Source organism: Pelodiscus sinensis, chromosome 4 (genome assembly GCF_049634645.1).
Source record: "Pelodiscus sinensis isolate JC-2024 chromosome 4, ASM4963464v1, whole genome shotgun sequence".
Taxonomy (NCBI): Eukaryota; Metazoa; Chordata; order Testudines; family Trionychidae; genus Pelodiscus; species Pelodiscus sinensis.
In genome coordinates this window covers 45903904-45924032 of record NC_134714.1, presented here as the reverse complement: position 1 = coordinate 45924032, position 20129 = coordinate 45903904, and positions in this window count along the sequence as shown.

Sequence of the window (20129 nt, the reverse complement as noted above, 5' to 3'; positions counted from 1 at the left end):
CTACATTGGCAGGATGCTTTTCTGGAAAAGCACTTTTTCCAGAAAAGCGTCCGTGCCAATGTAGACGCGCTTTTCCGCAAAAAAGCCCCGATCGTCATTTTCGTGATCGGGGCTTTTTTGGGGAAAAGACTACCGGGCTGTCTACACTGGCCCTTTTCCAGAACAGTTTTTTCCGGAAAAGGACTTTTGCCCGAACGGGAGCAGCATAGTTTTTCCGGAAAAACAATGACGATTTTACATTAGATCGTCATTGCTTTTCCGGAAAAGCAAGCGGCCAGTGTAGACAGCTGGCAAGTTATTCCGGAAAAGCAGCTGTTTTTCCGGAATAAGTGGCCAGTGTAGACACAGCCCAATGCAGTTGGAATAGCAACATATTCCCAAGTACTTTAACTATCTAATATTTTAAGAGACATTACTGTAGCCAGCACCTATGTCCTCATCTTATGTTATTATCTTTTGTTATTTATTTATTCTCATTTGGATTACAGAATTGCTTAGAGGTTTCAACCAAAATCAGGGGGCATTTGTGCTAACCACAGTACACATAGTAAGAGATGATCCCTGAACCAAAGTTTTGATAATCTAGGTAAACATTATGAACAAATGTTGGGGGAATGGAAGTATTATTATTCCCATTTTATTAATGCAATACTGAGAAAGAGAGATTAGAACACTTGCCCACTGAGACACAGGAAGTCTGTGCCAGAGCCAAGAACTTAACATAGATTTCCTGAATACTAGTTTATTCCCTCAACCACAAGACTAATCTTTCTTCCTATATACTATATTTCCTATCTTCATGTAACATGTTGTACATTATGATTTTATCACCTTTAATATGGCTTATCACATAGGAAAAGGTCATTTGTCGTGGTTGGTTATCATAAGATACACCTCTCATGTAACATCCTCTGTCCCTTGACATGATATGTCCAAGTGCAAATGTGAACAGCTCTGTCTCTACAGCCCAATCTTGTACCTATCGCATTCTGGCAAATACTGCTGATTTAGTGACTTGAATAAAGAAACTGGGAAGTCATTAACACAGCTTCCATCAATAATCTGTCTCAACTCACTGTGTAAAAAAAGATATTACAGAAATAGAATCTTTAAACCACTGCTCAGACAATGTTGGTTACATACAAGTTTAATTGATATGGAGGGTGTGAGACAGTGAGACTTTATTTGTGAGCCATCATTTCATTTTCCTGAAGGCATTGCAGCCAACTCAGTGTCTAACTGAACTAATTTTTTTCTTCATTAAATAAAGAGGACTAGAAGAAACTGATTTACATGAACAATATAAAAATAGCATAAATCTAGTGTTCATGAAAAAGCATATTTATGGCTATAATTAATAACTTGCTGGTAGTTTTTGGTGATGTCCACCTTGATTTAGTCTTTATACTTTCCTGCATATGTAATAATTTCGCTTGCGATATTTCTGCATGAATTGAGAGGTATACAAAAGGCACAAAATGATGCCCGCCAGTGGTTGTATGATAAGCATTTGTAGGTGAATATGTAGGATTTTTGTGGGACAACTACAAGGGTGGGTTTTTTGCCTGTTCTCAGGAACTTAATGTTGGCTGGGAGGACTTACTCCTTCAGAAAACAAACCTATTGAAATCAGTGGAATTTTTCCAGAACAAGGAGGCCAAAGTGGAACCTTAAGTCAAGTGCTGCTGACATTAATTTTCCTTGGTTCAAAATTAATTAGCAATTTAGAGCTCCCTTAAACAAAGAAACAGCCTTAAATCCTCTGAAACAAGGATTGTAGATTCTTACATAGGCTTTTATCAAAACTGATGACATGTAACAGAATATCAATAATTTTTATTTACTGTATTATATCTACAGCAAATAAAGAGTATGCTAAGTGCTTTTCAGGACAAAGAAACAATGAAGACCTGATCTCAAAAACCTTCCAATCTAGGGGTCTGATCCTGCAAAGAGAAAGGCATGACCATCTCAATGGGTCTGGGAGTCATTGTCTCCATGCAGATGCAGGCATCTGCCCATGTGGCTTTCTTGGCAAATCAGGGCCTAGGTTTAGGCATATAACATGATGAGTGACAATGAACAACAGAGGCCCAAGGGAAAGGAAGACAAGGGTACCGTGGAAAGATGATGTGATTATTTAGCTTTGTTATGAAGTGTCTTGGGTTTTTCATTTGGATAAAGGCTCTGGATGTGATTTTATTTTAATTACACTTTTTAATAAAAGTCATGGTATATAGCCATGTATTTATGCAGAACTGAGGTGGGAACAAAGACAGCTGGAGGCAGGGAGGGGAGGAGAAGACTATGGGTGTAAATACCATGCAGTGGGAAAACAGAACACTGAATAAAGCTCGAATACTGCTGGCTAGTGGCAGTGAGCCAGCGAAAGAGTTTGAAATAGTTACAGATGAGATAAGAGCTGCTGATGTCAGCATGGGGAGAGGCTGCCATCCCTGATGACCCTCTGCTGCTCCTCCACATGGCCTGAGGGTGGTATGAGCTGTGGTCTCAAGCCCTGGCTTGGTTCCTACTGGTCTGCTGGAAGCAGAGGAGGAGCAGGGGCTGACAGGCTCTGTATTCTCCTCTCTGCTAGTGCTGCTACTCACCAGGCCATGTAGACCATGTATTCTATATGCCTATGGACCATGGGTCTGAGCATAATTGTGGCAGTGTGGCATGGGGCAGAGGTTATCTCTCAGGTAGGCAGGTCTCTGTCCATTAGTAAAAAATCTAATCAGGTACCAAGAAGAAAGGACTTAGATTGCTGTAGTTTTTCTCTCTACTGAAGCAGTTCCCATGTGTTGTGAGATTATTTGAAATGCCTCTAGCTGAACATTCTGCTCTCTGAGATAGCATTGGTTTGATCGATAGGTGAATAAAGCAGTCTCCTTGCCTACCCTATTGTGTATGTTTAAGAGAAGTTCCTATGTTTATTATTTAATTCAAGATTATTGACTTGGCCCTCTTGTTACCCAGGTTATTTATTGAGCTATAATAGTTTAGTACATGGGTGTCAAAGATTATATCTGCACATCTGAGTATTCACACAGCATTCACTTAACACCCTCAGACCTATCCCAGCATGCACTGAGTAAAACCAGGAATGGACTGTCTTTACCCATTCCAAAGTTCTCATCAGGAAACTGGAGCAGCAACTCCAGTTGTTCTTTTCAGACATTTGTGTTTTTGCTTTATATGCACAATGAAAATTGTTTGTAAAATCATGGGCACAGTTTGTACAATACTAAGATCGATGTCTGAAAAAATGACAATAATACATTCAGATACCTGGTTTCTGTGAAGCGGATCTTGAAATGGTAATGTTGTAAAGAGCCACAGGAGACTCGTTGAAGAGCCACTTGCAGCTCATGAGTCTCAGTCTGTCTCTGGACTTCAGTGTATAGATACATTTTTAAATGCAAGGTTAGCAGTGAATAAATGCAAGACCATCTAGGATATGTTCAAGGTCGAGACCCCTCACTTTGCTTATATAGTAGAGCAGTGGTAATCTGTGTTCTTAAGGAAAATATTACAAGACAGAACCAAGACTAAATTTAAGCAGCTGCACTTCGGGTTATTATGTAGGTGTAATTACAGTTTCTTAAGGGAGAGAGTTTGGTAATTTGTTCAGAGGTGTATGTATATATAGTTTATGATGGATGTAGTAGTCTGCCCAGCACTAGCTCTTTGAATATTGTGGATTAGTTAAGAACTCTGTCCCATGTTTTCATGTACTGGGGCTACAGAGATTCAAGAAAAAAATCTAGTCAAGATATTTATCAAGATAGATGGTAGTTTTCCATTCTTCCCATGCCTGTCTTTAAGACTAGGTATCAATTGAAATATTTATTCTCGGTTCTGACTTGTAATATTTTTCTTAAGAACTCAGATTGTCTCAGGACTTCAGTGTATAGATACATTTTAAAATGCAAAGTTAGTGCACTAAATGCAAGATGATCTATGATTTGTTCAAGAACGAGACCTCTCCTAGCTTTGCACATGAGCTGCAAGTGGCTCTTTAACGTGTCTCCTACGGCTCTTTTCAGCACATGTTAGTAAAACACTGTGTGATTTAATTATTAATCAACCTTAGTTATTAACCCATCAGGATGCTTTTACTGTATTATTAACCAGTTGTAGCTGATAAAATAATAGTCCTTCACCAGCCATTTTGCTGTGAGAATTTTAGATATACACCAAGTATTTCCTCTTTCTTACTGTTTAAATATGAATAGATATCACTATAGTATATGAAACAATGAATTCACACCACTGTTGCTCTTTTGGATACTGTTGATCACTAATTTAGCTCCTGAACCACTGAGGTCTGAATACCACAGTAATGGAATTTTGGCTGGATAATATTGCAGGGCCAGTATTTTCACAGGTATTTTGAGCTAAGTTCTGGGTTCTGTATGAAGCAAGTGAGAATCTGGAGCAGGAGAGGTTGTGTTATCATGGTTCCTAACATTTAGAAGTATCTCACTCAACATCTAGAACTGACAGTGTGCATCCACCTGCCGTGTGAGTCCCAAGACTGGATTAATATAAGAATATTGTGAGTTACATTGCATCAAGAATGTGAAGTAAGTTCTTGCTTTTGGTGAGACTGGAGTGACTCAGACTGATTGTTCTTGGTGTCTTCATTCTTCAGGTGGAAAGTGACTCTTTCGTCTCTGGATCTTGCCCACCATGATAACTACTAATCATGAACTGCCATAGGTAGTTTCTGTTTTAGCGCACACAGTCAGCCACACTCTAGCTTTGCTGTAGGAAGTGGAATAAGAAATCTTGATGGGTGGAGATTGCAGCCTAATTATGGACCAGCAATTACTTCCTCTGCTTTGGGGTCCAAGTGAACTTTTCCTATTGGTCTGAGGGGCCTTTTGTATTGGAAGCCCCCATGGGACTGGTACATTTGTAGGTGATTCTGAAGGAGAATACTATCCTGATAGTCCACTGTATCTGATAGAATTTAACTCTGGTTATCAACTATTGAACCAGGAGTTCTGAAATTTGATTTTCCTCAAATTCATCCACACAGATCACCACATTATAGAAAAAGCCTGTGATTGACAGAGCAAGGGGGAAGATGACTAGAGCACCAGCCTCATAAGTATCATTCAGACTGTGATCCTGGCCTAAAATGACACCACTTTTTCTATTTTCAAAAGACTACAAGTAGTGCGAATCACAATGATAACATTTAAAGAAGGAATCAAACAGTGGAATTTGTCACTCAGATTTTCAGGTAGTATAAACTGGCCATTGACTTCAATGGAGCTTCCCAGCTTTTACACCACTTGACGACTGGGTCTTAACAATCTGTATATTTATATATGAATGCTATCTCAAGAATAAATAAAAGTGAAACGTTTCTTCACAGAAAGCAAACACTTATTCGTCATGCTAAACATTCAAAAAGAGGCAAAACATTACATGGGGAAAAGATGCACAGAGAATCAAATTAAATAAAACTGCTGAAAGGAACCAGTAGCAGTCCAATATCCCAGTATACTGTGTGCCTTTTAAAATATAGATGTATATTGAGCTGATAGCATTAAAGAGATATTTCTACCATAACCTCTGAATCCCATTCCTGGTCAATGCACTGTATAATTGTTCCATTAAATACATACTGTCTATTAGCTTTATTGACCTCAGACTTAATATTTTATATTTGTCTTCATTAAACTGCCTTTTCCATTTCCACACCAACTAATCTAAAGAGATCGAACCCTTCAAAATCTGGCTGTAATATGCCTTAATAGCTGCTGTAATTTCAAATTATCATTGCTGAATTTGACATATTGCATTAAATAGTCTCATTAAAATGCTTAAATGTATTTTTCAAGGAAGACAGGCTCCCAAAGTAACTTTAGCGATAGTGACTAATAAAACCTATACCTTTCCAGCTGGATAAGTTGTTTGCTGCTGCTGCTTTCAAGTTATTTTACTGACTGTTCTAGCCCATACACATGTGTACCTCTATTGTTATTGCTATGGGGTATTTCACTAGTGTTGACATCCAGGTGGTTTGACTTGGAACTTGTATAACATTCTCTATACCCTGTAAGGTTTATATACATTCTTCCAGTCAGAGCATAAGTTGTCTTCCTGATCTAAATATCTGTGAGGACAGGGGAAGAGACTCAGGACGCCATCATTCTAGTCAATGAGGAACAAATGTATGCCCAACCGCTGGGTCTGTGAATTAGAGGAGACTATCCAGAGTATGAGCATAGCAGAGCCCAGTTCTGCAGGGACTCTCTGCTTGGCAAAGCGCAGGGGACAGGTGAGTGAGTGAGCCAGAGGAGCCACACACAGCTGCACATATGATCTGGAATGCCCACCAAAGGAGTATCTTAGGGACAAACAAGGCCATACTTGGTAGCAGAGGAATGTTTTCCCAATCATCATGGTATGGTCATGTGTCCCCTTCGGTCTTTGACATTCATCTGTGGATTAATACTGGCTTGTTTAAATATTTTTGTTTGTTTTATGTCAATAAATGACTATTTTTGCAACATACCAGACTTTGAATTTATTTAGCCAAGGACAGAGCTCTACATTTCTTTCACAGGCTTATGTGGTTCCAGCCTTGACCCTCTCTGCTTTTGTGGAAAGCATCTGCAGTGGAAAGATAAGTAGCTTTAGAAATGCAAGAGCTACCATTAAAAAAAGTCACATACTCCCCAGTAAAATGGGTTTTAAAAAGCCAGGAAAATTCAGCAAATTGTCCATAATTTCGTTGGAATGAGGCACTACTCAACATGAGTAAAGGTGGCAGAATAGGGTAGTAATTTAGCTGTTAGTGGTCTATTTTGCTACAGATTGTTTTGTGAGGGTTCTGTGACTAGAAAAATAAATATGCCTTTTACTGAAGATCATATATGTATCTTAGTATTCTTTGTTTTTAAAAGTTTGCCTATTCTGTGATTTATGCCTCAAACTCACCTTAGTAGTGAATTAAAAAAGATATTTCAATCTGTTACATAGTCACTTGCTTTCACCTTCAAAATAAGTATTTGGAAATGACCATCTAAATATCAGATTTTTATTTAAAATACCACATTGTAACTGTAACTCTATAATAGATAATTCTGGTATATTTGCAATTCTTTTCATAAATATAAACCAGCTTCCAGGAGTTAGATTAATTTAATAATCTGATCTGATGAGAGGGGCAGTATACTTACTTTATTTGCTGTACAAATAATAATACTCTGCAAAGTGTAGTCCAGAGAAGTCTGACTCAGTCACAGTTCTTTCCCTAAGATGCTTCCCCTTTTGTCTGTGGTAGAAGGTAAACATTTGTCAGTCTTTTCTGGGGGGATGTGGCTGCCTATGCACTCAGCCAGTGAAGTTGGTCAGTTCAGACATAAAGCTCCAGCCTTTTCCTACCCTTCCATGCCCATTTGCTCCTCAGGAGATGTATTGGATAAGCAGCCCCTGATCTCACTTTCTGTGGCTGGATTTACAGTCTGAGACTATAATCCTCACCAGACTGATCAAAGTCACTAAAAGCTAATCCTTAATTAACTGAAGTTCCCTCTCCCTTCCATTCCTTTTCTACTTCCAGTTTCAATAGCTGAGTGATAGATGACATACAAATGGAGACAGGACTAAGGCAGAGTGACCACATTGATTATATTGGGGTTCTTGATGGCAAGGGAAAATTTAAATGTTAGAGGCCTTTCTCTTCCCCTTCTTTCCTGGTTCTTCTCACGCAGACAGAAAGTGGAAGACCAGAAGTCCAAAGTGCAGGCAATGTAATGTTTATTGGGGTTATTTTCCAGCAAGTATGTCCATAATGCTGATGCTGCAGAGCCTTGTTTTCTAGTGTTCCCTCTGCTCCTCCTTCTTAGCAGGCATAATTATAACTGAAATGCACACCCTCAGTCCCACCCCTTACAATTTATAGCCCTGTTCTGTTTTGGTTGGAGGGGTCATGATTCTGGGGTCTTCATCTTTTGCAGCTCATGGGAGGGGGTCAAGAAGTGAGGTTACGCTGTGGTCCAGGACAGGCATTTCTTTGGCCTTTTAGTGTATTATATCTGTCCCGCAATCTCCTCTTGCCCCTCTTGACTGATTGCTTGACCTTGCCTTGAAATAGGAGTTGAGGCAGTCTTAAAGTGTACGCTCATATATTATATTCCCACCATACCCCAGTAATACTTTAACTGTTCTTACCGGTTCCCATTATACTAACAAACACATCTGGTTAGGCAGAAGCAACATGCATAATGTCTTTGTCCTTTCTTAACACATATTAGTAAGGATCCCTTTGTTCATATATAGCAGTAAAAATAAGTGCATCAAAAATCAAATGGGCAAACAAGACCCAAAATTTTATGTCAGGTGAAGATACTGGCCTGAATCCTACATTATCACTAGCACTGATTCCAATCAATAGTGTTATTTATGTATTCATTCTGAATTATACAAGATAGTGTTTCTCTTTCACTATGTTTCCCTGAACAAAACTAAGTTGAAGATAAAGATAGTCTAGCAAGGGTATAGATAAATAGGAGAGTAAAATACACAACATGATGATTCTGAAATATCAGGAATTTAAAAAATCCTAAAGCATCAGACTTTTGCAGCTACTAAATCCAATACATTTCCAATAGAGGCACTAAAGCTTTTGAAATCATTTGCTAAATTTGGATGTTGCTGCACAATGTTGTGATCTCAGTCTAGGCAAGCCAATGCTTTCATTTATTTTAATTACAATCCATTTTATCTCCAACATTTTTTATTGCTCCTTGTACTATACATTTGAATGGATTTATGTATGTGCATAATATGTTATCTAGCATTAGAATTTCTAGATCTCTGCTTTTGGAGATCCCCCTCATTTCATATATTTCAACTTTGAGGAAATAATCCTAGGTATTCTTATACAAATGCTTTTGGAAGTAGAACTTCCTCTCCATTGTTTTCAATGATTTCAAAAATTAAAATCACAATATGTTGCCTTGCATCTGTCACTTGGGAACCAACGATCCTGAAAACAGAATAATAGAACATAGAAGCATAGGACTGAAAGGGATCTCAATAGTTCATTGAGGACTATGTAATAATTAGAACATTCTGACAGATGTTTGTCTAAATTGTTCTTAAACCACCCCTGGGAAGGAGATTCCACAACCTCTCTACACAATTTGTTCCGGTGCTTAACTACTCTAACAATTAGGAGATCATGCTTGTATCTTCCTTGCTGTAATTTTACCCCGTTGCTTCTTGTCCTATCCTCTGAGGTTAAACAAGAGCAATTTTCACCCTGCTTCTTGTAACAACCTTTAATCTACTTGACAACTGTTATCATGTCGTGCCCTCCCACAAAGTCTTCTCTTCTCCGATGTTTTCAGACTTTCTTCATAGGTCATGGTTTTTTAGACCTTTAAGCTTGCTAGAATTTGAAGTGCTTCAAACTAAGAAATGCTTTATGCAGAACTCAATTTGAAACTGGAATTCCCTATTGTAACTGAACTAATAGACTTATGTTTGCTATTGGTAATTTCAACAGTAGTTTATTGTAAATATGAGTTCCCAGCAATAAATTATGTGCAATGAAGTGGTAGAGAGTAAATATGCTAAAAAAAGATCTAGAAAAGATTAATACAGTTGTCAAACATCTTGGAAGACAATTGCCAAATTGGTTGCATAAATAACCTTGACCCTAATAACTAGAATACTCATACTCTGGCTGGGAGCTTTTATTTCTCTGTCTCTGTGTATTTTGAACAATGGATTTAAACCTGTCTTTTAAAAGCATTCCCTTTCTGTGTTTTGATTCACTGTGCATCCCTTGTTATTTTAATGTCTGAGATGTCTTCCATGAGAAGAATATGGTTAGTGTTCAGCTTTATTAGCCAATGATCTTCAATGAAACCGCATGAATGAAAGAATAGGCTCACTAACCTCACATTCTGCACTGAATGCTTCAGGTGCAGGATGAGTACAAGTGAGACTGATAGAAAATCTGGCCTAATGAATATAGCAGAGAGATTTAAGTCCCAAGATCTTACAACTGATTCCTTTGGGCACAGCACATTACTCATTCCTCCCATTCACATCTAATTGTCAGGGGTTGGCATTGGAGGCGGGAGTGGGCAGCAAGGTTAATACTTTTGGTTGGAGAGTAGTTAGGTCAGATAACTCATCACTGGGCCTTAGGAAAACACACTCTTCTGGGCCCCTCTACTGGCCTGTTAAACTTGATGATCCCTTAGTGTGGATGCATTTATGTTAACCCTGGCTTGGCAAGCATCGCTGCCTAGTGCTTGATTAACCCAGCACATCTGGCGCCCTCTGCACAGATGTTGCTTAGTTAGCTATTTCCTATCCCGATCTATCAGAAATGGCTTCTACTGCATGGACACTACCCTGTTCTGCACCTTGTGTCTGTTCTATGTAAGACTTGGAAGGTTAATGTCCTGCTCTGTTCGGCACTTGTGAAGTTCTAGCTGCAGTACTGTATCCACCTCTGGGTATCAAGCTTTAGGAAGGATGTGGGCAAATTGGAGATAGACCAAAGGAGAGTAGCAAAAACGATAAAATCCAGATGAATTTGGCTCTGGGCTTCTACTGCACTGCCAAGTGGGTGATGTAGCAGCAGTTCCTCCTCTAGCTGCAGGAGCTTCAGTGTTACAGGAAGCAGGACAAGGATGAGGAAGAAGAGGAAGGCACTGGGCAGCTGATAGCACAGGGCTGGTTCCTGGAGCAGCTTCACATTTCACAGCACCGATCCTGGGCTCAGTTAACCAGCATGGATTGGTGGGCTGCAGTCCTAGAATGACCAGCAGTGGCAAAGTTCAGGATGGGGAAGGCAACCTTTGTGGAGCTCGGTGCTGATCTATCCCAGAGCTGCAGCAGCAATGTACCAACATATGATGCCTTGAGCCCCACAGGACTAATGGTGCCTGAAATATTTACATGTTGAAATCTTGGCAACTGCACCATAACACATTGTGATGAGACACTGATTTCAATACTTGTCTGTCTCTCTTATAACTACCACCGACGACACTAATGGAAAGTTATTCAGCTATCAGCTCAGACTCCAGCTGTCCCAACTATCTAGCAAGGAGATATCATTCCAATGGAGCAGAGGTGTCCCAGTGAAGCAGAATGTAAAGCCTATAAAATACATGCATGAAGTTGGTTCCTGGTATGACCACTTGATTTAAAAAGACATATTGCTTATCCTACCTTTGTTGCTTAGCACTCAATATGTCCAAGCACAAAAGTGTTTTGAAGACTCACAAAAAGGTGAATATTTGATTACCTCAAGCCCTTCCTGGTACTGACAATTGGTGTTCTTATTTTATACACCACTCCAAGTCCTTATCCTCAGAGCAATACTCTAAATTGATTTCTCATCACTTAAAACAGCTCCTGAACTTCTTTGACCAAAAACTTGTAAGAACAGCATTTGCCTCTGATAGCCATATGTAGGAAAGACATGAAAGCAGAAGTATTCAGCATAGCTAAGGCTTAAATTGCTACAGTGGCACAGCTGCAGCGCTCACTACAGGGAAGGGGAAAGATTTCCCTTCTCTCATTGCTGTCCTTAATCCACCTCCTTGGGAGGCATTAGCTAGGTCAATGGAAGAATTCTTCTGTCTACTTGGCACTGTCTACACCAGGGATTAGGTCAGCAAAGCTATGTTTCTCAGGGATGTGGGCTTTTCACATCCCTGAGAGATGTAGTAATGCTTGTGTAACTTTTTAGCAAAGACCATCCCTAATAACATTCACATAAATAAGTGGTGTGGATGCCAGAGATTTTGTTTTGGACCTGTCCTTAATTTTAATTTCCTTACAGCTTTACAGCTTCCTGTTTCCATCAAAAACTAATGGAGAGTGCAATATGGCTACAAACGCAGAACATAAAAGAAAATATTCAGAGTAACATTAAAATTACCCATTACAATTGAAAGGGCATCTTGTTTTTTTCATTAGTATGTCCAATGTGAAAAGACTGCTAAAATCTCTGGCTGCAGTAAAGTACTCTAAATTACAAAATAATTAATGACCACAAATTATGTTTGCCTGTGTTGCTTAATAATAATATTATTAGCAATGCCTCTCTCAGGTTCCAAAGATCACAGAACTACTGAACATTTATAGGAGATAGCAGTTAGAACATAACTTCTAAATAGCAGGCCTATCGACTAGTAATAATGGCAGTCATTTTTAGAGTTGTCAGATATACATATTCTGTCATTTTAAAAAGTCTGTGAGGGATATAAACAGCAAACTGCCACATTATTACAGTAAAACTCCATTAGTCTGGCATCCAATGCTCCGGGACTCCTGATGGTCCGGCACCATCAGGAACCCGGAAGTGCTGGGGCAGCCGGACAGGCTTCCCCTATTCAGCTGCTGCTGAAACTGACCAGCAGCTGAATCGGGGAAGCCGGGAGCAGAGCAGCTGGGGTGCTGCCGGGTTGGTCTGGTAGTGCTGCCCCTCGGGGCTGCGGGACCAACCCGGCAGCACCCCATCTGCTCTTGGGGACACCTGGGGAAGAGCAGCTGGAGTGCTGCCGGGTTGATCCAGTAGCGCCAAAGGACGGCAATGCGGGACCAACCCGTCAGGACCCCAGCTGCTCTGCCCCAGGGGTCTCCAGGTCAGCCACTGCTGAAACAGATCAGCGGCTGATTCCAGGAAGCCCCGGGCAGAGCAGCTCTGCCCCGGGCTGCCTGGAATCAGCCGCTGTTCTGTTTCAGCAGCGGCTGAATCAGGGATCCCTGGGGCAGAAGCAGCTGAGGTCCTGCCGGATTGGTCCCGCATTGCCGTCCTTTGGCGCTGCGGGACCAACCTGGCAGCACTCCAGCTGCTCTGCCCCAGGCGTCCCCAAGAGCAGCTGGAGTGCTGCCGGGTTGGCCCCACAGCCCGAGGGGCAGCGCTACGGGACCAACCGGGCAGTACCCCAGCTGCTCTGTCCCAGGCATCCCCAAGAGCAGCTGGAGTGCTACTGGGTTGGTGCCATAGCGCCGCCGCTCAGCGCTGCGGGACCAACCCAGCAGCACCCCAGCTGCTCTATTGCAGGCATCCCCGATTCAGCTGCTGCTGAAACTGACCAGCAGCGGCTGAATCAGGGACTCCTGGGGCAGAGCCTGACTATCGTAAGGGGGGGGCTATGAGGGGTCTGGGGTGGCATCCCCTCCCACCCCACTCCAGACCCCTCATAGCCCCTCCTTCTGATAGTCCGGCATATCTGATAATCCTGCACCCCCTGGGTCCTAAAGGTGCCGGATTATTGGAAGTTTACTGTACCTGTATAATATTGTTGACATAAGATTGGAATAAACTCATATTAGGCAAACTGTAGTATTTGAGCACATGTACAATATTTCAAGTTCCATCTTTTCTCCTACCTTTCCTGGATTTGTTTACTAAATTTTTTCAACATTCTGATCATGTCCCCATGAACTGTAATTAAACATCTTATAGTTTGTGACATTTTACTACCTGATAACTTAAAGTGCAGTATTTTAAACAAGCCACCAAACACTGAGAATTCTTAACAGTGAAAGAAACAGAGCAAATGAGTTGTAAAGACACAACTTGAAAACAGCACTTTAGAACTCTAAAACCTTAGATGTAGAAATAGGGCACTGCAATTTATTTCCATTTCTGTCTAGCTTGCATAACAGGCCTTAAAGAAATTAGTACAAAGCACAAAATTACACCAAAAGAAGGCTCTGCATTAAAAATCTGCTAGGAAGGTTTTTAAATTTTTCCCATGGATCAGTACAAGTGTAAAATCCATAATACAGAAATCTGCAGAAATGGTTTTCATCTTGTGCAGTGTTCTAAATAAGGAATGTGTGCATAGTGTAATTTCTACCCTACAAGGGAAAATATACATGCAATATAGTTTGACTTCTTTTTTTATTTTGGCCCTTGGCAACTAATCTAGCCATAATTGTAACTATACAGCCACTCAGGATCTTACATCCCTTGGTTGTTAAATTCTTTTGTAAAGGGTAGCAGTAGCATATGGGCTCTGTGAATCACCTCTGGAGATGATGCCAATTAGAGACAAGGAGAGTGAGGTAATATCTTTTATTGGACCAACTTCTGTTGGTGAGAAAGACAAGCTTTCAAGCCACACAGAGCTCTTCTTCAGGTCAGGGAAAGGTATTCCCAATGTCACAGATTAATGCAAGGTGGAACAGATTCTTTAGCAGCAACGAGTAATCCTGTGGCACCTCAAAAACTAACAAATATAGAGTATCGTGAGCATTCATGGTACTCCTTTGAAATTGTTTAGCATAAATATTTAATAGTATGCCTGTGGGTATTCTGTGCCACTAGCATAGTGCAGAATTTTGCAAAAATTAATCTTGTGCGCACAGAATTTTGTTTCCCCAACACAAATGGACTGCAACACTTCTAGCCACCACTAGGGGCTGGAGGACACTGCAGAGCCTAGTTCACACATAGGAGACACTGCTTAGGGGAGGAGAAGGAAGCTAAAGCGTTCCTGACAGCTGAGGGAAGGAGAAGGCAGCACACTGGGCACTTCATGCAAGCCTGGGACCAAGCATCAGACTATTTCTCCCTCTGGATCTCTGGGCTCTGGGAGGGAGAGGAGGCTGATGTATGGACTGGGGTGCATGGCTGCAATTTGGGAAGCCAGAGGGGAAGTTATCTGAGCAAAGGGGGCCCTGCAGCTGGGCTCTGAGGGATGGGATTTAGATGTATTGGCTGTGGGGGGGCTCTGCAACTGGGCATTGGAGCAGAGGGATTGTGGGTGTCTGGTCGCCACACTCCTGGCTGGGCTCTGTGGAGGGAGGGAAGGGGACAAAGAAACAGGCACTGGATTGTCATAGGGGCTTCTGAAATCTCTACTCCCAGGGGATTTTCTTGTGTGTCTCTAATGTTACAGACACAGTTGCTGACTGGTACTTTGAAATACATTTCAAAAAACCTGCCGAAATAGGTATGATTATGTATTGTTGTTCTGACAAAATGTGCAGAATTTTACAGAATTTTAAATTTTTGGTACAGTATTTTTAATTTGGGGGGACAAAATGCCCCATCAGTATAATTGATAGCATAGGTGCCAACTCCATGGATGTGCTGGTGCTGGAAGTCCCATAGGGAAAAATTAGTGGGTGCTCAACTCCCACTGGCAGCTGAGTTCCTCCCTTGGCCCTCCTCCACCTCTCCCACTAGTGGCCACACAGATCTATGGCTGTTTTATGGCATTCAGTGGCTCTGAGAGGGAAGGGAAGGATTGAGGATGTGGTGCAGGGGAAAAGGCAGGGTGGGATGGGGATTTGAGGGTAGGGGATAGAGTGGTGGCACTGGGTCAAAGCGGGGATCAAGCAGGCCCCTGGCTAGAGCAGCAGTCAGCACCTATGATTAATAGTAGTTAAATAGATCATTAGCATTTAGATAAATAGATAATCAGCACTTACGCATCCGAATGCTGTTATTTAAACAACCCATGACTTCAGTGGAGTTAACCTTGTGTAAATGAGACCCAAAATTTGACCCACAGTGTGTGAAAGCCTGACTAAAGAGACATATTTAGAACTGCTACTGCTACTGGAAATACTACTGGATATATACAAAAAACTATTCTCGGCCATTTTAAGCAAATTCTACAAGAGATGTTGTATATTCTTTTCTTTTATCCCTATTATGACTCAAGAGACATGATTGTCTGGCAGTTTCCTCTTTGTGATGTTACATTTTGAAACGTACAGAATACACTTCTGGCTGTGAGAAAGTGAACTATAATCGCATTTTGAGTGAGAATAAGCTTCAGAGAGCAAGAATTGTTGAGATTTTTTAGTTCAAGGTCTAGTCTTCATTTTCTTGGAAAGAACCCAAGATTATTCTTCAGTTAGTTGGTAAGCATTTCATTAGGTTTGTTCAGTAAGTTAAATGGTGAGACTTGTTTATAACTTTCTTTTCTATTTGTATGCTGATGAACTCAATTTGGAAAGAAAATATGGGCTCAGATCCTTAATGGTATTTAGGCAACTCTACCACATGTTTGCAATATAATCTGGTTTCTTGAGAGCATTTATGAGCCATGATGAATCACTACAATCTACCCTAAATTCTGAATTTGAATAGAGGGATCCAAATTAGGTCCAGTCAGATCGGAACCCTTTGGCTCAGACCCATCTTCGGTTCTGAAGTGGAATGAGAATAAATAAGCTACAAACAGAGCCATGCAAAAATAGAAGGCTGCTGGTAATAGCAGTCCTGGGTGGTATATGTTGTAGCAAGAATCAGTCCCAAATCTCCTGAATCCCACGACAGTGCCCTAATGACTAGCTCATTCTTCCCCAACAGGAATTATGTATTTTAAGGTAAAATGTTTTAGAAGTGTATTATGTTGTGACCTTTTAATTAGTGTTTACTACTCTGATGCAGAATTATGGTACCCTATTCAGTCTATATGGATTTATTGAATAAATATTATGGGACTACAATGTCCAGACAAAATATCAATAGAACTGTAGAATGGAAAACTTTAGGCAAACAAACTTTTAAAACTAAAGTTAAGGTGCATTTTAGAGATACTTTCATAAAATCCCTTCCATCCTTATTAGTGTCCACGCTTTCTGTAGTGACACTTTCAGCTAACTTTTAAGGATTGGTTGACTATTTGAAAAAGAATTGTTTCCTCAAATGATTATGGAGAGTACAAATGACTAGTAGAGCAAGTGATGTTTTATGTGTAACCAGACAGATTCCTCTCTTAAAACAGTAATCTTAAATGGGGTAGAAATATAGCTTTAAAAAACTTCTGCAATGCAATCCAAAATCAAGCAGAATTTGTCTAGTTTGGGATTCATTGCAAACTTGAAACTCAGACCAGATTGGTTGAGGATTATAAAATATTTGGTAAATCTGAGCTGAGATTTGAGCAAGCCTTGGTTATGCTTTGAGCAACTCTAGATCAAATTCAGGTTTCAATGGAGTAGCACATGAAACTTGGGCTATGTCTAAACTACATTAGTCTTTCGAAAGAGGAATGTAAATGAAGTCGATCAAAAATGCAAATGAAGTGTGGATTTACAAATCTTGTGCATCATTTGCATAATTGTGTGAGAGCACTTTTTTGAAAAAGGGATTTTCGAAAAAGAAACCACAGTCTAGACAGGGTTCTTTCGGAAAAAAACCCACCCTTTTTTGAAAGAACCCATATTCCTGAAAATATGCGGTGTATGGGTTCTTTCAAAAAAGGGTTTGTTTTTTTAAAGAACCCCCTCTAGATTGCAGTTTCTTTTTAGAAAAAGCACCCTCACGCGATTATGCATATGAAGTGCAAGATTTGTAAATCCACTCTTCATTTACATTTTCGATCGGCTTTATTTACATTCCTCTATCAAAAGAGGAATATAGTTTAGACATGCCCAGTGATTCTATTTTGCTTTTGACTCCAAAATCACAAAATTTTATCTTCTGGTTTTCTATATTCATAGAGGTTGTGAATCCATGAGAACTGACTCCTACCTCACACTTGATAAGGGAAGTGTGATGTTCTGTTCAGGCCACTCAGAACTCTATATCACTCCTCACCTCAGCAAGTGAAAGGATCCACTTTTCTGTAACTAGACTGTGTCAGTTCCTTGGGCAATACCCTGTTTCAATAGCAAGCTCCTTGAGACTCTACCAGTCTAAAGCATGACTTGCAGGCATAATACAGGACCCCAATTCCTGAGTTCCCTTTGAGAGTTCTCTTTGTGGTGTCCAGTCTTTCTTACTAAACACTCACAGAAATTGCTAAGTTCTCAGCCTCCAAAGTAACAGAACACACACCATTCTGTTAGCTGACTTGAGCACTTACATATAGGCTATGTCTAGACTACAAAGATAAATTGGAAAAAGAAACGCAATTTGCAGTAGGCAAATTGAATATCTTTTTCCGATTTACTTCCGAAAGAGGCTTTTCCAAAATTTGGCCCATCTAATTTTGGGAAAAAACCCTCTTTTGGAACATCCCTTTTTCCTTGTAAAATGAGGTTTACAGGGTTGCTGACAAAACACATCTGCTTTTAGGACATTTTTTCGGAAAAGCGGACATGTTCCTTGGACATTGCAGAGCTTTTCTGAATACCAGAGGTAACCCGGAAAAGCTCTGCAATCTAGACGTACCCTTACTCCAATATAACAGTATTGAGAGGGTGGGTAATAAATGTAGACGCAGTTTACCAGGATTAAACCTTGGTTGGCCACCTGTACTATATTTACCTGCATATCTACAGCTATAGCCGCTCGCAGCACCTGTTGGCCATTGATCACCGTTCCTAGCTAATGGGAGTTGTGGGAAATGATGTCCCCATCCACGCCACTTCTCACAGCTCCTATTGGTTAGGAACGTGGATCTGTAGCCAGCAGTAGCTACAAATGGCCATGCCTGTGGACACGCAGGTAAATAAAGTGCCACCAGCTCACTGGAGCTAACCCTGACAAACTGCATCTGGCCCTCAGGCCACTTATTGCACACTCGTGGTTTATAGAAAAACTAAGAATACATTTATTAATAAACAGATTTAAGTGATACTAAACAGGGGCGGGAAAAGCCAGGTATTGTTACAAATCTTTGTCTTAGGCAATTTATCACCTATAGTTAGTTGCCGGGGAAATCAAACCATGTGGTTGACGCTGCCATCTTTCACAGATCCCAAGAGCTCTGGTCCCTTTTATTCCTCAAGTGACGGCTAACACAAATGGCTTTTTGCTCTGCTTACATTTTCCAAAGTGTATTGTCTCTGCCTAGAGAACAAGGAAGATTTCCTCGGGTGCAGACTCTGCCCCCAACATGCTCACTAAATTCTCTACTCTGCTGCTTCTAGCCTGATGGATATTTACCTTATATGTAAGTGTACTATCATTGTTTTTTGCCTGTAGGAAAGCTAGTCAGATGAGTAAATACACATTCCTTTATCTAGGAGAGGCTAGATGTATGCATTGCCTCCAAAATACATTTTAAACATATATTCTAACACACACTCATGGCACTTTGTACAGAAACTATAGATGCATCATGCAATGATTTTCAGGAAGACATGTCACCAGTTATATATGATATCTTACAAGACACCTTTCAGATACATATTATGACAAAAATGTTGGGAGTAGTGAGTGTCTCAGGCCAGATATGAGTTACAGTATGGTGGGCAGGCTACTAATCGGTATTAAGAAAGTCTTAGGGTCACAAGGGGTTTGTAGATTTAAGGCCAGATGGGACCATTATAATCATCTAATTTGACCTATCAAATATCAGCTAGTAATTTCTGAATCAAGACCAGTATTTTATGAAAATCCCTGTAAAATGAAATAATACTTAGAACGGTTACCTCATATAACAAAGATGGCAGTACCCATTATCAATGGCCTGGGTCTGATTCTCATTTCATTCATACTAGTTTTGCATCAGGGTAACTCCATTGACTTCAAAGGAGCTAAATTACTTCTGATTAGTGGAAAGACTCACATTGAAGACAGTGACCTTTGGATCAGGCCTTTTCTACGAATAAAAGTCAAGCAAGTCGTGTGTTATATCTTACATTTACTCAGAGCTGAATGTCAGTTATATGGCCCTTTGTCAAGAATATTTTTTCTCCTGAAACAAAATTGAAAAACACAATAGGCAAGAAAATAACATATATTTCATGATGTTAAAAGCATTTCAGCATTTCACTGCCATCTTAACATTTTGAATCTGCCAGACTGACTTTTACACATGAGAACACTATTCCTAATGTTGCGGGCACTTTTTGCCAGGTACTGTGATTGCTTTCCATAATTCAGTGGGGGGCTGCACACAGGTGTGCACTGTTTCCCCAATCTTGCAATCAGATTCATCCAAGCAGAAGCTGTGCAAGTTAGCATGTCAGTTTCATAACCAGATTGTACTTACTTTGCACCTTGTTTAAATTTGTATAGATTTCTTCTGCAGAGTGTATTACATTTGGAACACTAAGAACAGATCTGCTGCAAGGACTATTTGAACTGACTTACCCTGGATCTGTTAAGATAGCACACCTGTGCTACATAAGACAATAATCCAGTGTTTATTAGAAGTGTTAGTGGCTGATAAAGATTTAAAAAGCTGCAAAACGTGTTTGAGGCACAGAAA